Here is a 6,441-nt window from a genome sequence, read left to right on the forward strand (position 1 = left end):
TAGTCTATTTAAACTACATTAGTTGAGTTATCCTTCATCTGGAACTATCCGGTAGCCCATTTTAATATATCCCTGTATGACTACTATTGTATCTTGCTGCTGTTGTATTTTGCTATTGTATGCGTCTTCGCTATTGCTACTTACTGTATTTACATGCAAGGGCTTTATAAGTATACTTATAGTCTATTTAAACTACCTTACTTGAGTTATCCTTCATCTGGAATTATAAGGTAACCCATTTGATTACAGCCCTCTATGACTACTATTGTATCTTGCTGCTGTTGTATAATGCTATTGTATGCGTCTTCTCTATTGCTACTTACTGTATTTACATGCAAGGGCTTTATAAGTATACTTATAGTGTATTTAAACTACTTTAGTTGAGTTATCCTTCATCTGGAATTATAAGGTAGACCATTTTATTACAGCCCTCTATGACTACTATTGTATCTTGCTGCTGTTGTATTTTCGTATTGTATGCGTCTTCGCTACCGCTACTTACTGTATTTACGTGCAAGGGCTTTATAGGTATACTTATAGTATTTTTAAACTACTTTAGTTGAGTTATCCTTCATCTGGAATTATAAGGTAGACCATTTTATTATAGCCCTCTATGACTTCTACTGTATCTTGCTGCTGTTGTATTTTCGTATTGTATGTGTCTTCGCTACCGCTACTTAACTGTATTTACAGACGAGGTCATTATAAGTATACTTATAGTGTATTTAAACTACCTTGGTTGAGTTATCCTTCATCTGGAATTATCCGGTAAACTATCATATTCCTTTTGACTACTAATGTATCTTGCAACTGTTGTATTATGCTACTGTATGCTTCTTCGCAATTGATATTTACTGTATTTACAGGTAAGGTTCTTATCAATATACTTATAGTGTATCTAAAGGACCTTGGTTACAGGTTGACCTATACTTTTAGTTGTGAGTAGAACTTAAAAAGTTCAAACTTGTGGCAAATGTTTTTTTTTTCTTTTTTTTTTTAAACAGGCTGACATAAATCACTTTTTATAGCTAATATATGAAATATCTGTTTTAATGTTCTTACTATTCTTAAAATATTAAATTTCAATGGTTCATTATTTTTCATATACTTTATTCATATCCTTTCCTCACTAGGCTATTTTTCCCTGTTAGACCCCTTGAGCTTATAGCATCCTGCATTTCCAATCAGGGTTATAGCTTAGCTAATAATAATCTAGGGGGAGAGAGAGAGAGAGAGAGAGAGAGAGAGAGAGAGAGAGAGAGAGAGAGAGAGAGAGAGAGAGCGCACGCGCAGTAATACGCAAATTAGGAAAATTGTCTGAGTTGGCCAAGGAGTCGACATCAATGGGTGGAGTTTACCTTTTAATATCTATCATGGTGATATTTCTCAGCGCATATTCTAGCAAACGAATATACCTCTAGATTTTAAGTTTTTTTTCTATAGAAACTCATATTTATACAAAGAGTTTTGTATCTTGAATATTGTTTTTTAGTCAATGAGTGAAATTACTATAGCAGTCTAATTATTTTTTCTTGAAATATCTAATGTAACTAAAATTTTTAAAGGTACAATTTATGTATGCTGCCTTTATTTTGAATATATACATGTGTTAAACAAAGAACATAAGAAATCATGGACAAGACAGCCAATTACACAGGCCTACAGTGTATAAGTATTACTTCATCGTTTTAATTTACTCTGAATAATGCACTAACCCGTTTAAATCTATGAAGATTTTTTTTTCCCACAGCATAGCTACACTTCGTGAATAAGAGCAATACTGATGTACTGTTATAGGTAAGCCTAAATTTGTGATTGCGTGTTAAAGTAACACATTTTAGTATAGACTACTACAATGCAACATTTTTTGTTTCTTTAAGAGGGGTGGCTATATTCAAACATGGCACATGGCACAAATGACAGACAGCAAAACTATTTATTCGTTATGAACGGACATCCAGAAAGTTTGTGGATAAAGCTGTAGTTAACGTTGAGTACACTGACCTTATAGAGCGCCTTAAAAGGCAGGCCTAGACCTACAGAAGCAATTAATTGTGAGGGTGGACTTCAGCAGTAATTTTGAATACGGGCCAAGAGTGTGTATGCTGGTCTGAATCATTAAGGGATGTTTTGTTGAAGATTTTGTAGTTTATATAGGAAATATTTATTTTACTGTTATTACTGTTCTGAAAATATTCTATTTTAACTTTTTTTCCTTTCCTCACTGGGCTAATTTTCTCTGTTAGGGCCCCTGTGCTTATAGCATTCTGCTTTTCCAACTAGGGTTGTAAATTAGCAAGTAATAATAATAATAATAATAATAATAATAATAATAATAATAATAATAATAATAATAATAATAATAATAATAATAATAATGTGTAGGTGTGTAGTACTTATACATACAGTGTAATGAGAGAAGTTGAGGAAAGCATATGTGTATGCTTAAGCCCAAATTTCAGGGCCAACTTTGGCAATAGAAATCGAGCTGAATAGAAAGTTGATCAGCTAATGGTTGCAAATGGAATGTTACTTAGAAGTGGCTGGAACCACTTAAAAATTGTGAAAGTTTTTTAAGGAGCAATGTGAAATTAAATGGCAATATGAGTACAGATAGTTCAATTGTGAATGGCGGTGGAATGGAAAGAAGGCGTTAAGATCTGAAATTGTATGGGAATAAGTGTGATGGAGAGAGATAAGATAGAACTCGGAATAGATTATGCAATGGGAGGTAGTAGGACCTGTGCAATGGGTATAAAATAAATTAATAATGAATGCCTTAGATGACCGCGGAGGTAGCAGCAGTAGGGGATTCAGCATTATGAAGCTTCATCTGTGGTGGATAATGTGGGAGGGAGGGCTGTGGCACCCTAGCAGTATCAGCTGAACTCGGTTGAGTCCCTTGTTAGGCTGGAGGAACGTAGAGAGTAGAGGTCCCCTTTTTGTTTTTGTTTCTTTTGTTGAGGTCGGCTACCCCCCAAAATTAGGGGAAGTGCCCTGTATGTATTATAGGAAGTGGTGGAGATAATTGTACAATTTATATAAGAAACTGAAATGACTGACGTTTTCTAGGTTAATTGCCTTTATTATGCATGGAGAGGTATAAAAGAGTTGCACGTGAAAATGTTGCACATAAGTGAGCATTGTTAAAAAGATGATTCAGGTTACTTTATGATGGTTTGACCATGTTGTGAAAATAGAAAAGGGTCTGCTTGTAATGAAGTTCTATCATTCTGAAGTGTTGGAAAGGAGTGAGAGGAAACCAGAAACTGGTTATCGAATGAATAGGGGAAACGCTAGACCGAGATGACCTCAAGGTACCCTGACACTTGCACGAATTTGTGGCACACATTGTCACGACTCGAGTCGTGAACTGGCGTGAACTCGTCGTGAACCTGTCGTGACATCGTGGCATGTCGTGACGAGAATTTTGAAATGTTCAAAATTTTGGTCACGACAAAATTTCGTGAACGCGGCGTGAACTATGCGCGAACTGTTCGTGAACTCGTCGGGACGATGCGGGAAGTGCGCAAACTATGCTAAAACTAGGCATGAACTCGTCATGAACTCGTCGTGCCAGTTCTTGTCAATGTGGACAGGTGAGCTGTGATTCTGAGGTAATTTTTCTTTTTTTTTCTTTTTTGATTTTCCAGTTCGTGCCACAAAATGTCACGACTTGCCACGACAAATTCGTGGCAAAAAGTCGTGCAAGTGTCAGCCTGGCATTACTTAATGTGCAATTAACACATGTTAAATGGAAAAATGGTCCATCAAACGTCAAGGTTTTGATGTGCTGATGATGAGAGCCTGATGCAAAATATTTCTGAACAGGTTTTCGTCTTTAATTCTGCAGTTAAAAGATTTGCCTCTTTTAGCCTAGTAACGTAGGATATAATGCTAAAAGGGAAATTGGTAATTGTTCTATGGATCTGCAGTCTCTTGTTGATGACGAACGTATTTCAAGGAACCGTGAAATATAGATGGGGACAGAGAAGCAGGCGGGAATGATGCAAGAGACCGGTGATAAATTTTGCATAGTTGCTCTTTGAATTAATATTATTTACAAATCGCAGTTGCTAAATTTTCAATAGAAAGAAAGGAATGACAATATGTTTTTCAAATGGCAAAGACAACTTAATCTACAGTTAACACGTAAGGAAAACTATACAAGATTATCAAGTGTAGTTTCGAATAAAACTCCCCATTGCCATCACTTAAAGAAAGGAATATTGATAAATTGTTTAACACGCAAGTTGAACGTAGAGTACACATTTTCATAAAGAGTTCAATTAAGTTCAAAATTTTTTTAAAAGGACACGATAATCGTAAACATTAGCTTCTTCTTCTTCTCCTTCTCCTTCTCCTCCTCCTCCTCCTTCTTCTTCTTCTTCTTCTTCTTCTTCTCCTCCTCCTCCTCCTCCTCCTCCTTCTCCTTCTTCTTCTTCTTCTTCTTCTTCTTCTCCTCCTCCTCCTCCTCCTCCTCCTCCTCCTTCTTCTTCTTCTTCTTCTTCTTCTTCTCCTCCTCCTCCTCCTCCTCCTTCTCCTTCTTCTTCTTCTTCTTCTTCTTCTTCTCCTCCTCCTCCTCCTCCTCCTCCTCCTCCTCCTCCTTCTTCTTCTTCTTCTTCTCCTCCTCCTCCTCCTCCTCCTCCTTCTTCTTCTTCTTCTTCTCCTCCTCCTCCTCCTCCTCCTCCTTCTTCTTCTTCTTCTTCTCCTCCTCCTCCTCCTCCTCCTCCTCCTCCTCCTCCTTCTTCTTCTTCTTCTTCTCCTCCTCCTCCTCCTCCTCCTCCTCCTTCTTCTTCTTCTTCTTCTCCTCCTCCTCCTCCTCCTCCTCCTCCTCTTCCTTCTTCTTCTTCTTCTTCTTCTCCTCCATACCACTACGCAGCGAAAAGTCTAAAGCGTGTCAGCAATGTCACCATAAGCACAAATCGATCTTAGCTCTCAGGATTTTTGTCATCTTTCCACCTGCCCTTGAGCTGTGACCTGCATCTTCCGGGGAAACACAGTATCATAGTTACCGTTAGTTTTGTGTCGGTTAGTAAAGGAAAAATGGATGACGAGTGTCATCTGTTTCGTGACAGCGATAATGTCTTATTAATAGGATAATTGCTATTCTTCGTTTCAATAGCCGGTACACATGCAATTAAAAGAAAAAAAGAAGATTTCCTATGCGTGAAGGGTATTACTTCTAATAATATGTTCATTTTGATGGTCAAGAATGCATCTTTAAAATATAGGTTACTTACTTCATATTAAGAAAATGTGTTAATTATGGGCGTAGGCCTATTTGATTTTTTATTCTTCGAAATTGTGGATCTTAACACCTTACTGTTAAAACACACACACACACACACACACACACACACACATATATATATATATATATATATATAGTATATATTGATTTTCCATTTGTTATCTAATATTGATTTTATTTTCTATTTGTAATATACCTTAATTCAACAATTATTTATTTACTCAACATTTTATTTATAAATCTAACAAAGTTTGTACCTTTCGTTTATTCAGTTATTTGCTCATTCGAATTCTTCATTTAATGAATTTTTTTTCTGTTAAAGGATGCAACATGATTTTTAGGTTCACGTATATATAGCAAAATTAGGGATGAAAATGACAGCGAACATATAAAAACTGTCATTCAATTATTCGAAAACTCATTCTTGTAAAGATAAACCTAAATAACAAACACTTTTCGAGAAAATAAATTTTGTAACAAATTAGACAAATGAGAAAGTTTAATCCAACAGGTAAAACTAAGAATAAACAAAACTGAGTTATAACAAGATCTCCTTTCTTCTCTCTTTCACGACACGAGACCGCCCGGGCTCACGAAACCTTCACCCATTTCTCTCTCTGGAATCATGTCAAGGACATTACCTTGACCAAGGAGAGGATTGCATTTATGAATTAGGGCCGTATGATTTAGCGTTGGGGTTGGGGGAGGGGGGGGGGTTCCATTTAACGTTGTGGTTACAAGAGAGAAGAAAGAAATTTGTAATGAACGACCCCAGATTAGCTGAGACTACGACAAAATCACCGCCATTTCTAATTGTATTATCTATTTATTCTTTTCTTTTATTCTTTTACGGGTTTATTTCTCGCCCTCCATCAGACACTAAAAGTCTGTTCAGGCGGGCCTTGGTGTGTGAAAAAATAATTTCTTTCCAGTTAATATTTTGCTCTGTATCATTATCAGTTATTTCGCTAGCATTTGTATTCAGGTTTAATAGTTTTCAGGTCACTATTATAACACTTTCTAAATAGATAAGTCTACAGGTTTTTCTTGAAAGCTGCCACATTTAACGTAAAAATATTTATATGCTAGGAGAATATAGGGTTATTAAGGTGCTAAGAAAACTCCATGTGATATGAAAATAATATTACTGTTTGTAGAATGATTTATTGTTAATTTGTTCTCATCCT

Source organism: Palaemon carinicauda, chromosome 35 (genome assembly GCF_036898095.1).
Source record: "Palaemon carinicauda isolate YSFRI2023 chromosome 35, ASM3689809v2, whole genome shotgun sequence".
NCBI lineage: Eukaryota > Metazoa > Arthropoda > Malacostraca > Decapoda > Palaemonidae > Palaemon > Palaemon carinicauda.